Source organism: Melanotaenia boesemani, chromosome 12 (genome assembly GCF_017639745.1).
Source record: "Melanotaenia boesemani isolate fMelBoe1 chromosome 12, fMelBoe1.pri, whole genome shotgun sequence".
NCBI lineage: Eukaryota > Metazoa > Chordata > Actinopteri > Atheriniformes > Melanotaeniidae > Melanotaenia > Melanotaenia boesemani.
In genome coordinates, this window is record NC_055693.1 from 30,412,782 (window position 1) to 30,433,752 (window position 20,971).

Consider the following 20,971-nt stretch of genomic DNA (forward strand, 5'->3'; position numbering starts at 1 on the left):
TGATAATTCAGTTTGATCTCAGTGCTTGTGCTTATTAATGGATCTGTAGTGAGGTGTGGATGTAGAGAAGCAACACTGATACGCATCAAAATACATCTTTAGGTGTTTTGGATCATTTTTGGATGAATCATGATTTAATTAATTCAAGCAGAACAGATACATACCTGTAATGAGTGCTCCAGCTGTTCTACAGATGTCTGTCATATCACACATGACATACTCTTTATGGTTCAGTTGTCTTATTTCTGCATACCTTCATGTTGTTTTCATGTTGTACATCCAATCCAATCCACTTTATGTAACACATAAAACACTGACAATGTTCTGTACATACAGGGATTCCTCCAACATTTTTTAAACTGTGTGAGCTCCATCCCACCCTCCAAATAATAATAATAATAATAATAATAATAATAATAATAATAATGATAATAATTTAAATAAATGATTTATTTAAGAGAAACAAAATGTAGCCTTATATAACGGCACAGTTTGCTGCCAGGCTGAGAGCACTTGATTTGTCTTGGTTTTTGAAAGAAGAGCTATCTTTAAGGTTCTGCTGCAGCTTCCTGCTGCTCTTCTCTGCTCTGCCTCCACTTTTCTCTCCCCCACTACTTCTGACTGTTTAGCAAACAGGTAACAGTGTTTTGTTCTTTTCCATCGCTAACATCACACAGTTCATGTTTGGAACACTTAAATATCACACCTGCCAGGGTACTCATCAATATCACTTCTATTCCTCAGAACCTGAGAACATTAAGTGTCAGTAAATCAAGAATGTTGAACCTCTGTTATCTTACACCTAACACACTTCCTCGGGTTCTTCGATTGAAAATATTTTAATCTTGGCTTACTTATCTAAAAATGCAAACAAGAATGATTCATTACAGAAAACTGCCTGCCATCCTTCAGGTTTTCTGAACATAACTGTTACTGATTGTTACGGCTGTTGCTGTAGCCGCCTGTGCCCCGTTCTGCATGTAAATGCTTGCTTGCTGTCACCTGGCTGGGATCAGCTGGACCTTCGCCTTCACCCTCCTCATTGGATAATCCGTGGACCAGTCACTGCTTTTGCAACCGCTCAGTAGCAGATTGCTTGGATTTGTGATTGTTTGGTGATATTTGATTAAGATTGAGTGATAGCTTAGTTCGTTCGTTTATTGGAGGTTTATGTGTGATTATCCGGTAGTGTTAATACTGTTTGGTTGTGTGTTTATTTTCTGACTGGTAGTCTTGGTTTGTGTAGTTTTTGTAAAGCCTTTGTGGCTCCTCCTTTAGTTAGTTTATTAGTCTAGTTAGAGTTAGTGTGGAGTTGGGATAGGACAGGTTAATGTTATTGTGTATATAGTTTATATAGTGGTCACCTTTAAAACCTTGCAACAGTTCTACTTTTTGTTGTTATCCTAGCAGAGTCGGGTTGTAACACTGAAATGAAAAGCTGATTAAGGTGCTGAGAAATACGAAAATGTATACATCACATGTGGCAGTTGCAGACACGGACACTACTGTGTGCACAACCCCGCCCTGCCACAAACGAAGTTTCACGTTAAAAATGAAATACCCCCATCAGTTGTTCATTGCACATAAAGACAGACAAAATTTTATTATTTGCAGATCAGTGTCACATTTCCTGAGTACAAGTTCACGCTGTTATTATGCTCCGTAAATGTGCACAAATATGGACTTTATGTTTATACGGATGCATCCATACAATGTCATTTACATTTGTAACATCTGAAAGGAAAAAAGTCATAATTCTGCTTTTATTTTGTTGTGGCGGTGCACCACAATCATTTACATGTCGCAGAAAAACAAAAACAATGCACACAGCCAGAGATTCTGCACAGCTAAAAAACATAAAAGGACAAGAAAAGCTAAATTTAATTAAAAGTTAAAAGACTAAAATACAGCTAAAACAAATTATGACTAAAATTCACTAAAATTAATTGGAAGGCTAAAATACTTGGAAAAAAAACTATAAAGTGGATGACTAAAATATTAAAAATTTACTTAAAAGGACTAAAATATACAATATAAGTCTTAATAACTTGTTTATAAAGCTTTACTACTTATTCCTATGGCTGCTGATGTGATTCAGACTGAGGATGTTTGTTCATTTACATTGTCTTCTAAGGTTTTTTATCACTCAGCTGAAATCAGTCCTGTATCAAATGATTATTTATTAAAAAGCACACATTTAAAAAATTCCTTTCTTATGAGCATTAATGTACCATGAAGGATTAAATGTTTAGTATGGTTACGTTTTTTTTTTTTAACAAGCTGCTGTCTGAAATGTTTCCTGAAAGGTGGTGCATTTAGACTGCAGCTTGTTTGTGTGTAGCTCAGAGAGCTGCAGAGGTTTTAAGATGCACAAGGCAACGTGTACCTTCAGTACAAAACCCCCGACATCTGCCCAGCACAGGCATGCTTCTTCCCCACAGGAAGGAAGATGAGCCAGAGCCAGCCTGGTGTATTTTCTACATCCCCTGTCTCTTATCTTCCTCTTCCAGCATGTTTGGTTCTGTATCTGTGCTGCTGCCCACATGATGGTGTTTCACAATCAGGAAACTTACTCAAAAGAGCTCAGAGGGAAGAAGAGGGTTCAAGATCTTTAGAAAAGTTTAGGATTATTATTTAGGAGTATAATGGTAAGTGCTGCCTACCATGACCCTCCAAACATGAAATCATCCATCCTCTAGATCTGCTTATCCACTGATTCTTGTTTCTGACTGCCTATCTCACCGACCTGTGCCTGGAGAAGTGGAAAGGACTGGTAGCAGGTATTTATCTCATTTATTCAGTGAGCATATTTCTTTGACCCTTGAACCCTCTTGGATTTACTCCATTAGTATCAGACCTATAATAATCCTCTTGCTGGATTGTAAGAGTTAGCTCTTTGGTACCATTTTGTAGAAGCAGAATTGAACGATTTGCAAGTCCTTTGATTGTAAACAAAACATGAGCAATCAGGCTAAAGGAATGAACAAAATGAAGCTCCTAAGAAATTAGGTTTTGGCTGAACAATAAGCTAATCAATATCCTAAAAATTTTAAAACAAATGATTGAAGAACAGTGAAATAGTTTATGTATGTGAATTCTGTCTCAAAGCCAGTTTTTATTTTATTAAAACATTAATTTGTCTTATACCCCAAACAACGGTTTAAAACAACATTCTGCAATAGGAAAGTGTTTGAAGGGGGAACGTTTTTCACTGCTGCACCAGTAAACATGGAGTCTCACAGTGTGTCTCAATTCAGGGTAGGCTGCATAGTGTCCGCTTAACGTTAGTGAAATGGGACAGTTTCCCATGGCAACAACGTAGGATGTTGAATCACTTAAACCTCTGAAATTACTCATAGGACACTTCAGTGAACGTTAACACAGACCGGTAACACCAACAGTAAAAAAAAAACAACAAAAACAGTCTGAGGCTGTGTTGTTTTTCAGCCGGTACACACTTCATCAACCCCTTAAAAATCTACAAATATCAAATATTACAGAATACACCACCGTCTTGAGCGCAATTAATTCTGGGAGAAAAGAGGCTGCGAAGGTTGCATCACCAGCAGCCTTCGTTTGAGGCCAAACGAAGTGCGGATTTGAAGGGTGGATTTGGAGGCTCCTTCAAATTCTGTGAAATGGGACAGTACTTCACGCATCCCGATGACGTATGTGGCAGATGAATCCGCACTTCGAAGTGTGCAGACCCTGAATTGGGACACACCTTCAGAACCATGGTTCAGGCAAAGCAGCCCACGTTCACACCAGTTTAACCAGATCCAAACTGGGAGGGCATAAACATAAAAAGCTTGGAGATTTGGTCTTGAAAGTTGGTGGTTAAGTCATCGGGTTCCATCATAACCTACGGTTCCCTAAAATGAACATATTGTTTACAATATGCAACGTTTCAGCTGAACATGATGACAGAGAGAAAAGGAGCCATATCTGTTGTCTGGAGATAGGTTGGTTAAAAAGTCATGAAACTAAGACCAGCACCCCCCCATCCTCAGGTAAAACTGAAAAACCATCACAGTCCATGCAGCCAAACCCTGCTTCTGATATGTTCTGTGGAGAAAGACGGGTTAAATATAATGATAAATGAACCATTATAATGAATTAATTTGCAGTTTATTTTAATGAACCACATCTTTGCTTTTTCAGACTGTTGCTTTATTCTAACTGTTTTAGTTTAATTATTCTATATTTTTATTATGATTTTTACATATTGTTTTAATTATGTCTTAATATGATTTTATTCATGTATGTACTTTTAATGCTTCGTCTGCACTCCACTCTAATGCTTTTAATGTTTTATGTAAAGCACTTTCACTTGTTTTGTAGATGAAATGCTCTATAAAATAAACTTAACTTTTTCATAATTCCTGGAAATTTTCATCATATTCATCGCTGGTCATTGGTTATCAGTCAGTTCTCCATATTTTCCTGTAGCTGTGATATTATTATTATTATTATTGTTATTATTGTTATTATTATTATTATTATTATTATTAGGGGGTTCTGTTTTATTTATTTAAAAGCTCAAATGAAAGCAGGTCAAAAGCCAGGCATAGGTTGGTGGCGTGCTGATGTTTTTTATGTGTGAGATTGATCAGCACCACCATAAATTCCACTTTTCTGAAGCTTCTAAGTTTGAGTTTTGGTTGACTTGTTTAGAACTGAATCATTTATGTTGGCGCATTTTGTTCTGGCATCATCTTGTGGACTGGTGAATCATCTGAAATGGGACCAAAGAAAAAAAAGTTGAAATGGAATTCCAGATCAAGGTTTGTTTCTTTAAGTTGTGCTTAGACTCAGCTTTCCGCCTGGCTGTCAGGATGTGTGAGGGAGGATTAATCCGGTACGCTCCTTTAGCGTGGTCTTCAGGACCTCATCCTTCATATTATTCTGGATGATTGACTTTCTGTAATGTGAAAAACCAGCATGAACCGACATCAGCTCAGGGCTCCTCTGATCCTCCGCCGCTGTGATTGTTTTCCTCCTTTTCATAGTTTTTACTGTGTTTCCTTTTGTATCAGTCACCGTGTAATTTTACTACATTTAATATAAATATTGGACTAGTTGATGACCTGGAAATGAAATTTTAGTCAATTTCACAGAACAGAATTCAACCTAAACACTTTTCCTGTTTCCCCTCTTTGTTCAAGGGTAGATGGAAATGACAGCTGCTTACTTTTCTATTCTCTATTATTCAGTGTAATGCATACCACCGGAGGCCAAAAGGCAACCCCCCCCCCTCATAACAGTAATCCATTTTTTATTATTCCTGCAGCTGCAGACGGGATAAATTTGATCATGTCACCTTTGTTGGTGCAGGGATAGAAATGAAAGAAATGGAGAGTGACAGAGGTAGATTTAGAGAAAATAAGTCTTAAGAAGTAATAAAAGTTTAGTTCTGTGTTTTCATTTTGAATTTAAAAGTGAACACCTTTTCCTCATCAGAGCAGCTTCTCTGTAGAAAGTCCTGCTTCTGGGTGGATACCAGATTTCTGCAAAGTGCAAACTTCACATTAAATGAAGTATAATTTGGGATTTCTGTTACCAGAAATGTTTCTTTTAGATGACAAAAATATATCTGCAGCAGTGCAGATCAAGAAAATCCTGCATAATACTCCATGCCTCTCACATCTATCTCTGAATCTCATCATCCCCTCCCCCCAACTCCTCAGGCGCTCTTACAATAACTATGCAACAGTACAAGGTAACGGGTAATAGAAAAGTTTGTCCCTCATTTATCAAGTGTGCAGACAGGCAGCTTTAATCTTGAGTACGTCCTTTCTTAAAGTACTGACGCTCAGATATGAAACCGAATAAAAAAGCCGAAGCACAGAGACGAGCGTTCTGGTGAGCGTGCTCAGTCGTCTTGTAGTTGCTGGGTTTAGATCTGCCACTGAGGCGTGCCATTGATTTTAGTCTTTCAAAATTGCATTTTTTTGAGTGATTGATCAATATGTTTGTTTTCTCTGAACCATTAATGAACACTGACAGCTCACAAATCTGCCCGAGCTGACACTGAGCTATAGATTGGATGGCTCGTATGAATAAAAATATGCTGTGAAACTGAACACGAGGCCGAACATTTTTCATCTGTGGAGAGAATCGAGTCAGATTGTTTGCCATAAAAACCCACTTTCCAGCACTGAGCGTGTTGAGGCTTTCTTCGTTTTTATGAAGATAAAAGGTCTAGCAGTTTGCTGTAACATGCAAACATTAGTGGAAACACAGTGTGTAATGTACAGTTCTAACCAGCTTGAAGGTCTGAACCCTCTTAGAAAAGCTTACTCGAATTTTTTGAAGTAGTCTTCTTGAAATCTGGAGAACTATTCCTGAAGGACTTTCTAAAGCTCTTCTTTGGAGGTCCGCTGGCTTTTGTTCTGTTCTCTGTCTAGATGATTCCACTTTACTTTAATAATGAGTTCTGGGTTCGGGGGCGGATTTATCCCTCCGTCAGACCTGTTTTTATTTTTCTTTTCTTCCTGTTTCTGTTTTACTTTGAGACCATTTCTGATGAGGCTTCAACCAGCAGCAGATGGATCAGCTGAAGGTCCAGATGCATCTCTCAGGTCCTGGTTCAGGTCGTTGCCGGATTTGTTCCTATTTCTTCAGGAAATCACTGTCAGACTCTTCTTTTGTTCACTTAATTATGCAGTTTCTCCACATTTTTGGCCACTGCTCACCACGATGAGAAATGCAATGTTTTGGCTAATAGTTCTCAACATATTAATGCAAAAATGTTTTATGCTTATCAACTGAAGAACCAAAAAAAAAAAAACCTGAAGAAAATTTTAAACATATCATGTGTTTTTCTAACAGGGTGCAAGTAACTACACAATACAACTAAATAATTCATCTGTGTTGACTTGAGAGAACTTGAGAGATGTCAGGAACAAGCTGAGCTCTGGGCTGATTTTTGCTGTGTTGATGCTGCTGTTGGTCCTTTCAGTTCTCCTTGTTTTCCACCAGTGGTTTTCAGCACCTCATCTTTCATGCTATAAAACTGGCAAGCTCAAGTTAACGTTTCAACCAGTCGGTATTTGACCAGCGTGTGGGATCGTCTCTGGAGCCCTGTGTTGTTGGCATCTTGGACGTCTGTCCTTCTGTCCTTCTGTCCTTCTGTGATGGAAAAATGGCCGTCTGTCTGGGGCTGAGTGCATCGCGGTATACAGTAACATGGCTATTATGTCCTGTAAGATTTCAGTAAGAAGAAATTACATAAGAAGATAATAATGTAAAATAATACTGATGTACAAAAGTTGAAGAAACAGCTTGGTGCTTAAAATCCAGTCTATGGGTCCCCTACAGAGGATGAGTCATAGTCGGCCAGTGATTAGACTTATTAACATTGTGAAATTAAGAATGACTTAGCATGCCTCCAGTTTCAGTTTAATTCTGTTTGCCATGTGTTATGATAGTGACACGTGCTTCATTGCACATTATGTTGCATTGCTAAAGCAGCTTAAGTTACTCCCTATTTATTGTACAGTTTTTATTTCTAAAAGGTTATACTGGAGGACTTTCATAGACTTGGCAAAATAATTTTTAGTTTTACAGCATCTGTTGTGGGCATTTTTGGCAGTTTTTTGAGGCTTTTATATTGTTTATATCAATATCAGAATTATATCGTATCGACCGAAATTAAGAAATATATCGTGATACAAGTTTTGGGCTTATCGTCCAGCCCTAGTAATAAAATAATCAGCCAGTTAATCAGTTATCTGAATTTATTTTTACCCAAATATCAGAATTAGCCTCAAAAATTTTATGTCAATCAGACTCTAACGAGGATGTCAGGAAGAGCTGGAGATGGGAAGGAGGTGGGTTGAGTAAAGGAGGGGTGTCAACAGAAGATGGTTTTAAAGAATTGGGATCAGACTCATAAAGTAGCAGGCAAGAAGAGGAGGGTGACATAAATAAGAAAGAGGTGGTTTGACGGTGTAGGAAAAGATGTGCTAAAGCGAAGCTAGATGCAAAACCCAAACACCAAGCAGACGTGAAAGAAAACATTAGCTTCATCACAGGAAAGTCTGATGCACAGACTGAAGAAATGAAGTGTTTAAACTTTTCCACAGCGCTCTGAGGTTACGTACATTACCTGATTGTATATGTTGATGTTTGTTATGTGTACTTGAACTCTCCAGGGATGTTGGCAAGGTCTGTTCTGCCTTGTAAGTGTGGGCTCACCCTTCCTCCACCTGTCAGTAACTGTAATTAAGTGTGGGAAGTACTGGACCTTGTAAACAAGGCCACATTTATAATTGCAAAACAAGCACTTCTTTCAGGCTACAAGTTAATTTTCTAACAAAGTTAAAATGATGGATTTCTGCATCCATTTTTATATTTTTCTTTTCATTTGCCTAATGTAATTACTACAGCGGTGTACAGAGCCGGGTTCATCTTTTAAAGTCTCAACCGATTTGTTCTTGTGTCTTTCTGCCCACAGCGGATGCAGCACTAATGAGCACCCATCAGCGTTTAGATGAGTGAAGCACAACCTCAAAACCTGAACATCAGCAGTCCACGATAACAGTAAGGCTCCTTATCCGCCATCTTCAGAGCTGTGATGATATAATTATGTGTCATTATCATTATGTCATTATACAGCCTGTTTCAAATCCTGCGTGTGCATGTGCTTATTGTTCTGAATGGTGGATGTCAGTGGGAGTGTGGGACTAAAAGACAGCAGAGGGCATGTGGCAGCAATCACACATCCCATCCTGACACATTATGCAGCTGTGCATATTCTCACCAGGTCTACTTTGCTTTGTAATAAACCTACAGAGGAGTGTGGTGACATTTTCTTGCCTTTCTAAGTGTTAATACATCAACTTTGACCATATATGAACTTAACTGTGACATTTCTGCTTTTTTTCTATCAGGAACACACCCCACTCTGTAGAAATATCAGTCCATAAACTCCATTCATCATGCTGTTGTACTGTCTCTTGAAAAAATCCCTGAAAAGTGACTAGCAGCTTCTTCTGAGACTGTTAGGGCTTGCTGTCTCTGTGCAGACATACCTCTACTCTGTACAGAGATAGGAAAGAGCAACTGACTGCATAGCTCAGGTGATCATGTACAAACATCTTCAAGGTTTGTTACCCAGGTGGAGACTGTGCTTCTGTTTCATCTTATTTTCTCCTACGAATTTTCATTTAACATGTGAATATAGCTGAAAATGCAGCTGTACGAAAATATATTGCACCTTAAAGTACCTTACATTCCCTAATAAAATAGCACATTGCTGTTTGCATCTGCATATTCAGAGATTTCAGAGCCTAAGTTGCTCTGATTGGTCAGCTCCCGTGGCCTGATTGCACACTGCCCACTAGTTGGGTGGGTCCTTCTGGTTGAGCCACAAGTTGAATGAGTTCAAGTCACCGTAAGTGAAATTAAGGCAGATATTGAGCTGGTTGACTCAAACAAGTGACAGAGCACAGTGATAAATACCAAACACATTTAACCCTGTTTTTTAAACCTGCCTAGTGTCCTCATACAAGGACATCTCAGATTTTGTTGTCTGCACCGTAATACTAAATTCTGTGAAACTGGAACCAGTTCACCACATAGACTTACATTTGGTGATGTCAGAAGAGACTTTGTTCTTCAATTTAATTATTTATTTCTACATCATCAGCATATATAATTAAAATTAAAATAATTAAAAATATGTGTATAATAATAAATCCCAAAATGCTGGAAGAAATCTCTTATTAAAGTCAAACTAAAGCTCAGGTCTCAGGAGGTTAAGGAAGTTGATTTAATCCTTTGTGACAAACTCTGCTGGAGTTTATCCTCAGCATTCTGGGGGATATGAAACAACCAAAAACTACCCCTTCCTACTGGTGGACAAGTTTGTAACCATGACACCTTAGAGATGTTATCACAATGTACCTGCCAGGCTGTTTGTAGTGATGGAAGTCCAGCTTTTTCCACAGATTGCACTCTTTCAGCTCCAAAATGTTTCTTCGTTTAGGATTACTAATTATTTTCTGTGGGTTTATATGAGATTTTTTTTCATATTTAATTTTTCTTCTTTAATGAACTTTTTTGTAATTGAAAGAACATACATTTTAGTTATAGTGTTATTTTTTATTAAGGAGATACTTAAACTTTAGCTTTATGCTAAGCTCTCGCCTGCAGGAAGTAAAGATAATAAGCTTGATGAATGTCATTCAGTGTCTAATAGGATCCTTTAGCTGCATCAACTCTTCATCTTTTCACCGTAGACCTTCAACTCTGCAGTAAGAGATGACCACTTGCCCAGTTTCTGCAGGTTCAGATCCTCTTTTTAATGCTACTTCCAGCACCTTTTGCCTGTCATTTCTACACATTTTCATCACTTATTGTGTTGTTTCAGGTCATAGTAATGGGAAGTCTAGCTTTTTTCAAAGATTCAGTTCTTTTGGTTTGGCTCCCTTAGAGGAGCTGGCTCTTATGTCTTCACAACAACGCTTAATTTAGTATCACTCAAAGCTTCTATTATAGCTTAATTTTGCAGTTATGAATAAGTTTGCATGTTGGTAAGCAAATTTATATTTATTGTTTACATAAAACTTCATTTTGATGATTTTTTTCATTAAAAAAATTCAGTTACTATTTAATGTTTTAATCAAATCTTCAAATGAGCAACTGAACACAGAACCACAACAAACAAATCAAATAAATAAGACCAAAGTCTGAACATTAAGACTTTTTACATTCACACATTTCTCCACTTTTTCCTGACACACACTATTACATGTAGGCGCATGCACACTGGCTCTGGTTTAAACTAGCCCCGGTCCGCCTCCGTGGATAGTACAGATAGCTTGTATCAGTGTGAGTGTACATTCGCACTTACAGTGTGAAAACAAACGGACCTTACAGTGAAACAAAGAGAGATGGTGGCATAGAGCGTGACATAGAACATGCTGGATTATCTCTCCTGCTGCTCATACTGGACAGATTCTGGTGAAAAATCACATTAGGTGTGAACACTAAAGTAAAAACAGAAGCCAGACTGCATAAACTTTCCAGTTTTTACTTGCATCGAATGAAAGGTTTTTGGTCGTAGTCAATTGATAAGCTGGATCATCTTCCCCGTTCTTCTTAGTCGTTGGTCTTTTCAGGATATGTCGCCCCCTAGTAACCAGTTGTTGTAACTGCATGACGTTGTCCAAGGATAAACTGCAGCGTAAAAGCAAGTTAATTCAAAGGAAGTTGCAAAATTTTAAGGTATTTTGCTTGTTTGGAGTTACCCAGGCTGTCCCGGTGTGAACGCACCCTTTTTGTCTAAGAGTGTGCCCCCTCCTTTCTTATAATGGTATGGTCCCATTCTTCCCTCTCATGTAACTGGTCCCTTCTGAAGATTCGACTCTCAGTAGCAGAAGTTGACGCTTCTTGTTTACTAAAATGACACCTTGCTGCTGTTTTTCTAATAATCGCAGTTATTACATTAAATGGTAAATGGTCTGTACTTATATAGCACTTTTATCCAAAGTGCTTTACATGTATGTCACATTCACCCATTCACACACACATTCACACACTGATGGCGGAAGCTGCCATGCAAGGCGCTCAACCACCACCCATCAGGAGCAATTAAGGGTTCGGTGTCTTGCTCAGGGACACCTCGACATGAGCTCTCCAGTTGTCAGATGCAAAGCAGTCTCTGCACATCCATGTGAAAAATTTAATCAGTAAATGTGTTTCTTTAAAGAAATATCAAGGTGTGCCCCCTCCTGCAGCCTTGAATGGAGAACCCTGAGTGGAAATGAGTGTGTGCTTGGGAGTATTGTGTTCCCTTCAATGCTGATTGGATGATAGATTCCTCTGACTTCTGTGGAATCATTTAACATGGCACTGGATGCTGTTTAACATCTTTTTTTTTATTAAAAGCTTCTTATTGTGTTATAAAGAGATGCTATTAGGTGTTAGCGTTGGCTTTTATCAGTCAAAAGGGATAAAAAAAATTGAAGTTCAAAGCAAAACCTTCAACTTTGACATCTCTCTCTTTTCACTCTCCATGTTTTTAAATAATATAGTCAGACACCCACCAGAAGCACCCCTGGATTTCAGTTAATCCACATTATTGACCTATAAAGTAATCTTTTTCACATCTCTCTGCACTGCAACAGTTTATAAGACACTACAGACGTCCTTGAGCCAGATGAAATACAGTGTGACCTGCAGGGTCGCTTCACCCTCAACGGATGCCAGGAAGATGTCCTTATCTTTTTAAGAGCTCACCGTTACAGCATCCTCTCCTCTTCATGCTGGTTGGAGCTGTGCAGTGCACTCCAGCAACAAGCACATCCTCCAAGCTTTCACTTCTGCCACTTGTGGGCTTGAGGTTGGTCATGTTGGTATATTTTTTACTATCGGACAGATGTTTTAGTAGAGTAGGTAGACAAGTGGTACTGTTCTACATAATTCAAGTTGTGAAGCGACCCTTGTGAAGGGAAAATGGAAACCCTCGATAACACTGATGCAAAAACGTGTCAGAAAAAAGTATTAGGTTTACTTTTGTTTTTGGGAGATTACAAAGTAGTGTTTATGTCTCTCATCCTTCTTTCTTCGAGATTGGAGCTTCACAGCAGCCTTCAGCAGACAGATAGGCATGAAGGAGTAAATAACGTGGTACACTGCTGACTTGTTAACATGAAATGGCTTACTAATAATTGACTGAAAAGATCCTACAGTGTAAAAATGAAGCAATAATTAACTTTGAAGTGGCTTGAAGCTGCAAAGAACAGATGCAAATATAAAAGCTGGAGAAAATTAAAAGTTTTTTGCTTTTGAAATTAATCACAATTCTCCCAAATACAATCTTTTCTTGGTGCTTTTTCCCATTGATTGCTGTCAACACTGATTCATTGCAGTTAAGATATAGGAGACACTTTACCCAACTTTACGTGTCCACTCTTGGAGGGAATGTCATAGAGGTGGTTCATGAATACAAGCACCTTGGAGTCTTGATTGATGACTCCTTTACTTGTAAACCACACATAGAAAACGTGAAAAAACAAAAACTGAGATTGGGTTTTGTCTTCCGTAATAAGTTGTGTTTTTCTGTTGAAGTAAAACAGCGTATTGTCACTGCATGTTTTTTATCTGTGCTAGATTATGGTGATCTTTTTTATGTGAATGCTTTGTCTTCTTGTCTTCAAATGTCTTCAAATTTATCATGGTTGTCTGCAGTTTATTACTAACTTGAGAGCCATGACACATCACTGTGACTTGTACTCACAAGTGGGATGGCCCCTCTGGCCACTAGGAGGCAGGGTCATTGGTAAACATTTGTTTATAGGGCTATGCTTGGACTACTGCCTCTTACATTTGTGCTTTAATCACACAGAAGTGTTGATTCGTAGTCCTTACGATCAAATGAACAGTTTTGTTCATGCAGCACCTTTTACTTGCAGTCCATTCCCTGCAGAAAGGCTGAGCTATTGACCTTAATGCCTTCAAAACCAGAGACTGCCTCAATAACTTGCAATTGTTTTTCATGACCTGTGTTATATTAATGTTGTTTGTTTGCATGTTGTTGTATGTTAAGTTTTACTGCCTCTTGGCCAGGAATCCGTTGGACTGTTTTAATCTCAGTTGGATTTTCCTGGTTAAATAGAGGTTAAAAATTTAATACAGTTTTTAATTTTCAGGGTAAAGTTATGTCACACTCCCAACTAGCAATGATACTGAATACTATTTTTGATACCACATGGGGGAAAATGAGTAATTAAGAGGCGTTAATTCAGTGTTTTTAATGATTAGGTTTAGACTGATATTAACTAGTTGTGACGCCGGAGCTCCCAACTGTAAATAAGTAAAGCATGATAAATAAAGAATTTGGTCAAGAACAGACATTTAGATAAATTACCAAATATTTTGAAGAAAAAAATTAATTGACTGAATTCTCATAAAATGAACCTTTCCTTTAAAATAATAATAAAAATGTTTCAATCATGTCTCATGTTTATATTTCATGGTAAAGTCAGCAAGTTAGTTATTTTAGTGAACTTTGGACCTTGGCAATAGATGAAATACACGGCCGTCCTCACTTTGTCTTATAAACTGCATGACTGTTTTATATTAGCACGAGATCTTTGTCTGCTCATTCCACATTTTATATTCCTCACTAATCCAGGAATTTTGCATCACAGGTCTCCTTTTTTCTTTTTTGTAAAAACACCATAATTCAAAAGGACTGCTAACTGAGCAACACAAGTCAATGAGGAATCATGGTGTTTTAATGACTGGTGGTGTTATGAGTCAGACTCATGTTAATGCTTCAATCTCTGAAATCAGCAATATCCAGCCAAATGGTCGCGCCTGAAGGTTTTTAGAATAAAAAGTATTCTAATTTAGTTTTATGCTGGAGACAGCAACCAGTGGAGTTATCCAATTTCATTTTTATCCCCACCAACCTTCAACTTCAAGGTTTAGCTTTAGTGGGAAGTTGAAAAAAAATCTGCTTTTGTATGGTGCAGTTGTTAAAGAATTTACTCTACAAGTCCCAATAGGCAGACTACTAAATCAGAATTCTTACTTCTGTTATTTTATTTGTATTTTGCTTATTTTTTTTTAGTTGGAATTCTGAGATGCTGATGAGTTGTTGATAACAACATTAGTGCGGGTGTGTGGTGGTGTGGCCTTCATTTGTTGCAGTGTGAGCTCCTAAGCTATGGACTGTATGCTCTCTCACGCAGTTATGATGTGCTTCAAGTTACTGAATTAATCGTGTTATGAGAAATAAGCACTTCAACTGTTTATTCCCTGAATTCATAAGTTGTCATATTCTGTGAAGAATGAAAGGTCAGAGTGACTGTTTGGCCTGCTTAGATTGGAGCTCCGTATCTCATCTATCTTGCTTTTGGGCTCCAGCTGGTTTTGTTTTGCTCACATACAATCTGAAACCATAGTACAGAGCATAAATTTCACATTATGAATAACTCTTTGTTTGCCTCTCTTTGGCTTTTCCATCACTGTGAGTCTTGATTGTGTCAGAATAGTCCTTCATATAGTCTTTGAATTAATGCAGAAAAGACAAATGTTTACATTTCTCAACCTGATCTCACAGAAATAACTACAAGGTCAAGTAGTATGGATCTAAAAATATAATAAATAAAAAAATAATAATAATCTTTAGCTACAGAGCACTTTTTAAAACAAATGTTACAAAGTGCTTTACAATTCATAAACACAACAGATCCAAAGAAGCAAGTTAAAGTGAATCCCTTTCCCCAAAAAAGAAAAAAATTAAGTAAAATAAAAAGCATCACGACAAGCTCTGTGGCCTAGATGGAAAAAGCTCTGTGCCCGTTAGTTTGCCAAGTGACCAGTACAGATATTGCAAGGCTCGTACAGGGATGTAAGTTTCTAAGAGTTTACATAAATAGAAGACACAGAGACTACTGAGTGCTGTAAAAGTAATCAATGAATACTTAGGGTACATTCACACCAGGATAGTCCGCTGGACTCGGTAAGTGAGTACATCTGTGTGCTATCAGAATGAAAGAAAGACATAAGACGGAAAGCATGAACAAAGAAAATAAAAGTGGTCCTAGGACTGACCCCTGGGGCATGCCGAATTTTCTAGGATAAGACATGAAATTATTTGCTGGATCACAACATATTCTGTTAGCAGGCTAGGATATAAACCATTTTAAAACAATCCCTGAAATCTCAACCCAGTTCCATAGTCATGATCAATCATGTCAAAAGCAGCACTGAAGCGTAGAAGCACCAAGACTGAACACAGCCCATCATCTGCTGCCATTAGAGCATTTGTTACCCTCAGCAAGGCTGTTTCAGTGCTTCCGAAAGCTTTATTGACATTTTTCAAATATAAAATTATCCTTAAAAAGGCACAGACCTTGTAAGAAATGAGTGGAATGGAGTTTAGTGGTTTAATTCTGTAAAACCGGCTGCTATTAACAGAGCCATAAATATGTGGTTGATAAGGGAACTGTTGTACTGTCTGTAATATTATAACCAAAGCATGACACAGACATTGTATTAAGAGGTCTGGAAGTTGTGTTTACTTGTGAAAACTGGCATACTAACTCTCCTCAGAAGACTTTTATGCAACTGGTTTTAAACTTTTAGCAGTGGTGGTGTTGATCTGATACTCAGCATATGGGAATGTATCATTTTTATGTCAAATATATCAGGTCCATTACCAATTTAAAACTACCGATCTGTACAGATTTGCAGATAAATACCTTAAACAAAAGCTAATTATCAATGCTATTTAATAAAGTATGATGACTACTACTCTGATTAGAAGTAATAAGCTAACATTTTTAGCTTTTAAAGGAAAATTGGCCAAGGATTTTTATTGGCTTCTCAGGTTTGTTCAGTTCAGGCTGTCTTAAGATATGTTTAAGCTCTAATTATGGTGACAAATCTTTCCATCTCTTCCTCTAACCATGTTTGTGACTTCCACCTGATAAAAAATGTTGCACATTACAGTTACAACCTGCTACCATGAGCTGCTATCATCAGTTAATATAAAGAGCAGATTATATATATATATATATATATATATATATATATATAAAGCTATGCCCTCCTTTTCTCTGTATTGTATGTATATATACACAATACAGAGAAAAGGAGGGCATAGCTGAAGCTTTTACATTTTCTTTTAAGCATTTATTTTTCTTCTAGCACATTTTTTAATAACTTAAAAGACCATTTGTGTGTCTCAAAACTCTTTGGCCTTACACAGACATCCTCTCTTTCCTTGTGCAGACTTGTTATGCATTTGGAGTGAGAATAAACATGACTTGGACAATCCTTTGTTGATAAAACAGAGCGTGCCAAGCTCTGCATTGCAGTCGGTCCATTTGAATCAGTTTCTGACAGAAAAATACGGCCTTGTATAAATGATTTCCCAGATAACAAAAAAATGTTTGGCCCAAATCTGGCCCACATCTGCAGCTTTAGTTTGGCTCATGTTTGACCTACACTTACAGCATTGATGCTATATGAGTGTGGCTGCAGAAAGTCAGCCACATCACCACCACAAGTGGTCCACAAGGCTCGGCTGGCTCATGACATTTGGACAACTTGTGGCCCACAAGTCACTTTTCAGTCCCTTAACTGAGCCAGACGTGCCGAGAAGTATCCTGGATTAGGCCCAAATGTGTCTGCTCTCTGGATTTGGCCAGATCTGATGTTGGAATTGGGGGAAGTGTTATCTTAGAGTTGTAGAGAATGTAAATTAGAGGCAATATTTTAGGTGGATCAGCTCCATAACTGGACCAGTTAGATCCTTCTTTAAGATCTATAAGCTTTGAATTCAACATGAAACATTTTTCAAAAGCTTTGAAAAATGAAAATTTAATGCCCACCTGCTTTAAAGACATTTAAGCTAAAAATTTCAACCTGCTGAAAAGGTTTTAGGAGGTCGGAAGGTAGTAAAGAAACAAAAAAGTGAGAGATTAAAGAAGATCTGCCAGCACTAGGTTTAAGAAGACAGTGAGCATACTTACACTGGGAGGCCCAGTAAGCATTAATTCATAATTTTTCTGGATGACGGCCTTTGAAGGATCTGTACAGTCTTTATCCAAAGTCTCTGGTGAAGCTGCCATGCTATGCTTGGTCAGCTGCTCCCTTTTCTCAGGAATTCACATGCTTGCTCCAGTTGGGAAGCTCCATCAAAGTGTAAACTAGAGAACTGACTCTTACACTAATGATGACCCCCTAAAGCCAAATCACTAATTCACTGGTTTAGAAAATTAAACTTTACTGTACTGATGGCTGGCATGACAGTAAACAAATGGTTGTTGCAGAAGCTGAAAAAAGCCTCTAACATTGACTAATTTATTCAGCATGTGCATAAAATTAGTTTTCTCTCACAAATATGCTTAAAAGTTAAACTTGCAATAAAATTGTAGGTTTGATTGTAAAGTGTTAGTGAATAAATTATTGAAAATTCCTGGAAGTTCTTGCGACCAACAGCGATTGCCAAGTTAGATTAAGGTTTGGCATTACAGTCAGGATTCTGCTTAGTTGGCTTGGAATTCTTTGGAAATAGGAACCACACCACTGAAAGAAGCTTTATTACAGTGGTGCAGTAATGGGATTATACTTTGTGATTTTTCTTAGCGTTCCCCCGCCTGGTTTCTTTCCTAAATCTAAATCTCAATACTTCAGTCTGCTTCAGTTGACCTCATGTGATCACATGGAAATATTTCAACAGTGGAGCATTTAATCTAAAAATGAGTTTAAAAAGGAAACTATCAGCTTTGAGATTTTTTTTTTCTCTCAGTTAAATTGAAAAGACCTTTTAAATATAAAACACCTGTCTCTTGTGTGTGATGAGAACCAACATGTAAAAAAATAGATCAAAGTGGGCCAAGAACTTGCCCCTGTAGTAGATTTAAAATGACTTATTTAAACGTTAAAACGCCTGTCTCTTAGGTATGATAAGTTAAAAATGTGATCTGTTAAACCAACTGAACTGGCAGACATTGAAGTAAAATGTCATTTATTTATTTATTATAATTTTCTTTCATAAATTTGTATTTCTATGATTCCCTGTGAGTTGCTGTCAGGGTTGTTTAACAAAAGAAAAAAAAGTCGTATTAATGCCAAAATTTAGTATCTAATTAAATATTCATTTGCAAAAGCATTGATACCAACGTCATGAAGACAGCAGCATAAAATTGTATAAAAGTGTAATTTTCCATAGAAACCTGAGTTAATTTCACAGACTGCTTTGCTTCACTGGTCATCCATGTCAGTAATTTCTCCGTCATGGGACTCCATCCGACTGCTTCTGCCTTCTATCACACCAACAATAAACACTGGTGATCCAGTAGCATTGGAAAGCATACATGACTGTAACATTACACTGCCTACATGTTTTACAGATGTGTTTTTGTTGCTGATATTTTCAACAATTTCTCAGGAACAGTGGTGTGTAACTCTGTGGGGGAAATTGTAATTGGTAGCTTACCCTTTATCTACGCAATATTTCCAGGCAAGACCTTCTGTCTTAGTGCACATTCACACTGACATTGTTGTTTTGGTTGTAAACTAAATCTGGTCTGGAACAGTGTGAATGTGCATTGAACCATTGAAGAAGCAGTCACTGTCCTACTTGAAAACCAGGGGTCTTAATTCACTTGCAAGAGAACTCTGGTGCGGTTCGCTTACAGTGTGAAAGCAAATGGACCATCCAGTGAGCCAAAGAGAGAAAGTGATATGGAATGCAGTGACAGCCGCACAAGGTTTGAACTCTGCATGAACTTGGTGTTTATCCATTGTTTACTTGTGAAGAATGAGCTGTTTTCGGTCCTGGCCAATCAAAGAGCTGGATTTTCATTTACTTTCTTCTTGGTCAGCGGCCATTTTGGGGAATATCGCCCCCTAGTGAGCATTTGCTGTAACAGCATGACGTCCAGGTTTGCTGCTCTGTGAAAGCAAACCAAAGCAAATTAAAGTGTGAAATGTTTAGAATTGTCCCAGTGTGAATGCACCCTTAACCCAGAGGGTTAAGGGTGCACACTGTCAGTGCCTCAAAAAAAAAAAAAAATAAACCTAAATAGAAAAAACTCACATCCTCTTTCCTACCAGTGGAAAAATGCATCACTTCCACCAATCAAAAAATTATATGACACCATAACAAATTTGGTTGCAAATAATTTAAGTAGCATCTTATGGTGACATCTGATTGTTTTGTAATTAGTTGTATAAAACCTATGTGAGACATTGCTGCATTTTCATTTTGTTCATAACTTTTTTTGCGCCATTTGTACAGTAAATTTTCAAATGTTTTTGCATTCTAACATATAAAATGGTTTGTAAAACATGTTTTTGGCTTTAACACAAAAAATCTAACTTTTTTACTCAAATTTGATGTATTTTGTGTGATTTTATGTCTACTGTGTTAATACAGTACATCACAATGAAAAAAATAACTAAAAAATTACACAAGTGAGGTTGTGCTGAACAGAATGCCAGACAAGAGAAAGTAAATTGTTTTAAAGGGTAAAACAAAAGTAGTCAAATGACCATTATGTATAGCCTAGAGCCCAGAGGGTTAAAGGGACATGACAACATTCTGGCAAGATTTAATCATGTTACCTCAACATGCCTGAAAGGCCCATTCATGCTCAACACAGATGACAGATAGGCGGAGCGATGCACAGTTTCGTCCGTCTTCTGTGTCGGTTAAGCATGTAATTTGGGCTGTTTTCAGGGAGCTACCCATCGCAGAAGACGGAGCAATGCCACCGGAAATCGGGGAGGCAGTGATGAGCAGAATAGCTGACATGCCACCAGTGAAAGAAACAAACCAGAGAAGAAGAGAATCAGGAAGGGAACAAAAAAGCAGAAGAAGAATGAAGATGAACACAACAACTATAGGAATTGCTTGAGCTTTTAAAGAAAGTCTATGTGCGAGTGTTTAGGGAGTGTCGGGTGGTTGGAAACAACTTTATAGTGATGCATTACTGCCACCAAATGGTGTCTGAAACTGAGGTCGACTAGCAGGAGAGAACTCTGAACTTAGCACCGCCCACTGGTGGAGGAATTGACTTACCAACCATGGCAATGCAAAACACACATGGAAGTATGAGGTCGGCGACGTATGACAATGTTTGAAATGGACGTTGCTATTTTCGTACGTAAGGGAGCATAAATAGGCCTTAACAAGCGTGTAGTTGTTGAAGTTCATGATAACTTTACAGGATTTAATTATTTTAGCCTTGGAAATGTTCCTATACTTTTCTAAATACAAAAACCACCCAGTGTGACTTTTTTGAGTCTAGAAACATTGTTAGAATTGTTCAAGTTGATGGTTTGGTGATCAGTGTCGGAACATTTTCGGCTTGTTTACCATGACTGGAGCAGTTGGTTCCAGAATATCTGATTCTGTGCAGATCAGATTTATACACCAGCTCCAGGATGGTATGTGTCATAGATTCCCTAACAACAGCGACATGACAGTCACACTTACTTT

General features: G+C 37.8%; 1 protein-coding gene across 5 annotated transcripts in view; it reads left to right on the plus strand.

The window, feature by feature from the left end:
- gulp1a (GULP PTB domain containing engulfment adaptor 1a) overlaps nt 1-20,971 on the plus strand; it is a 121,837-nt gene that overhangs the window by 42,497 nt on the left and 58,369 nt on the right. For all 5 annotated transcript variants that reach the window (XM_042001487.1, XM_042001482.1, XM_042001486.1 and 2 more), the window contains exon 2: nt 8,459-8,544. The gene's annotated coding sequence lies outside the window, so the exon portion shown is untranslated. The remainder of the gene's footprint in view (nt 1-8,458; nt 8,545-20,971) is intronic.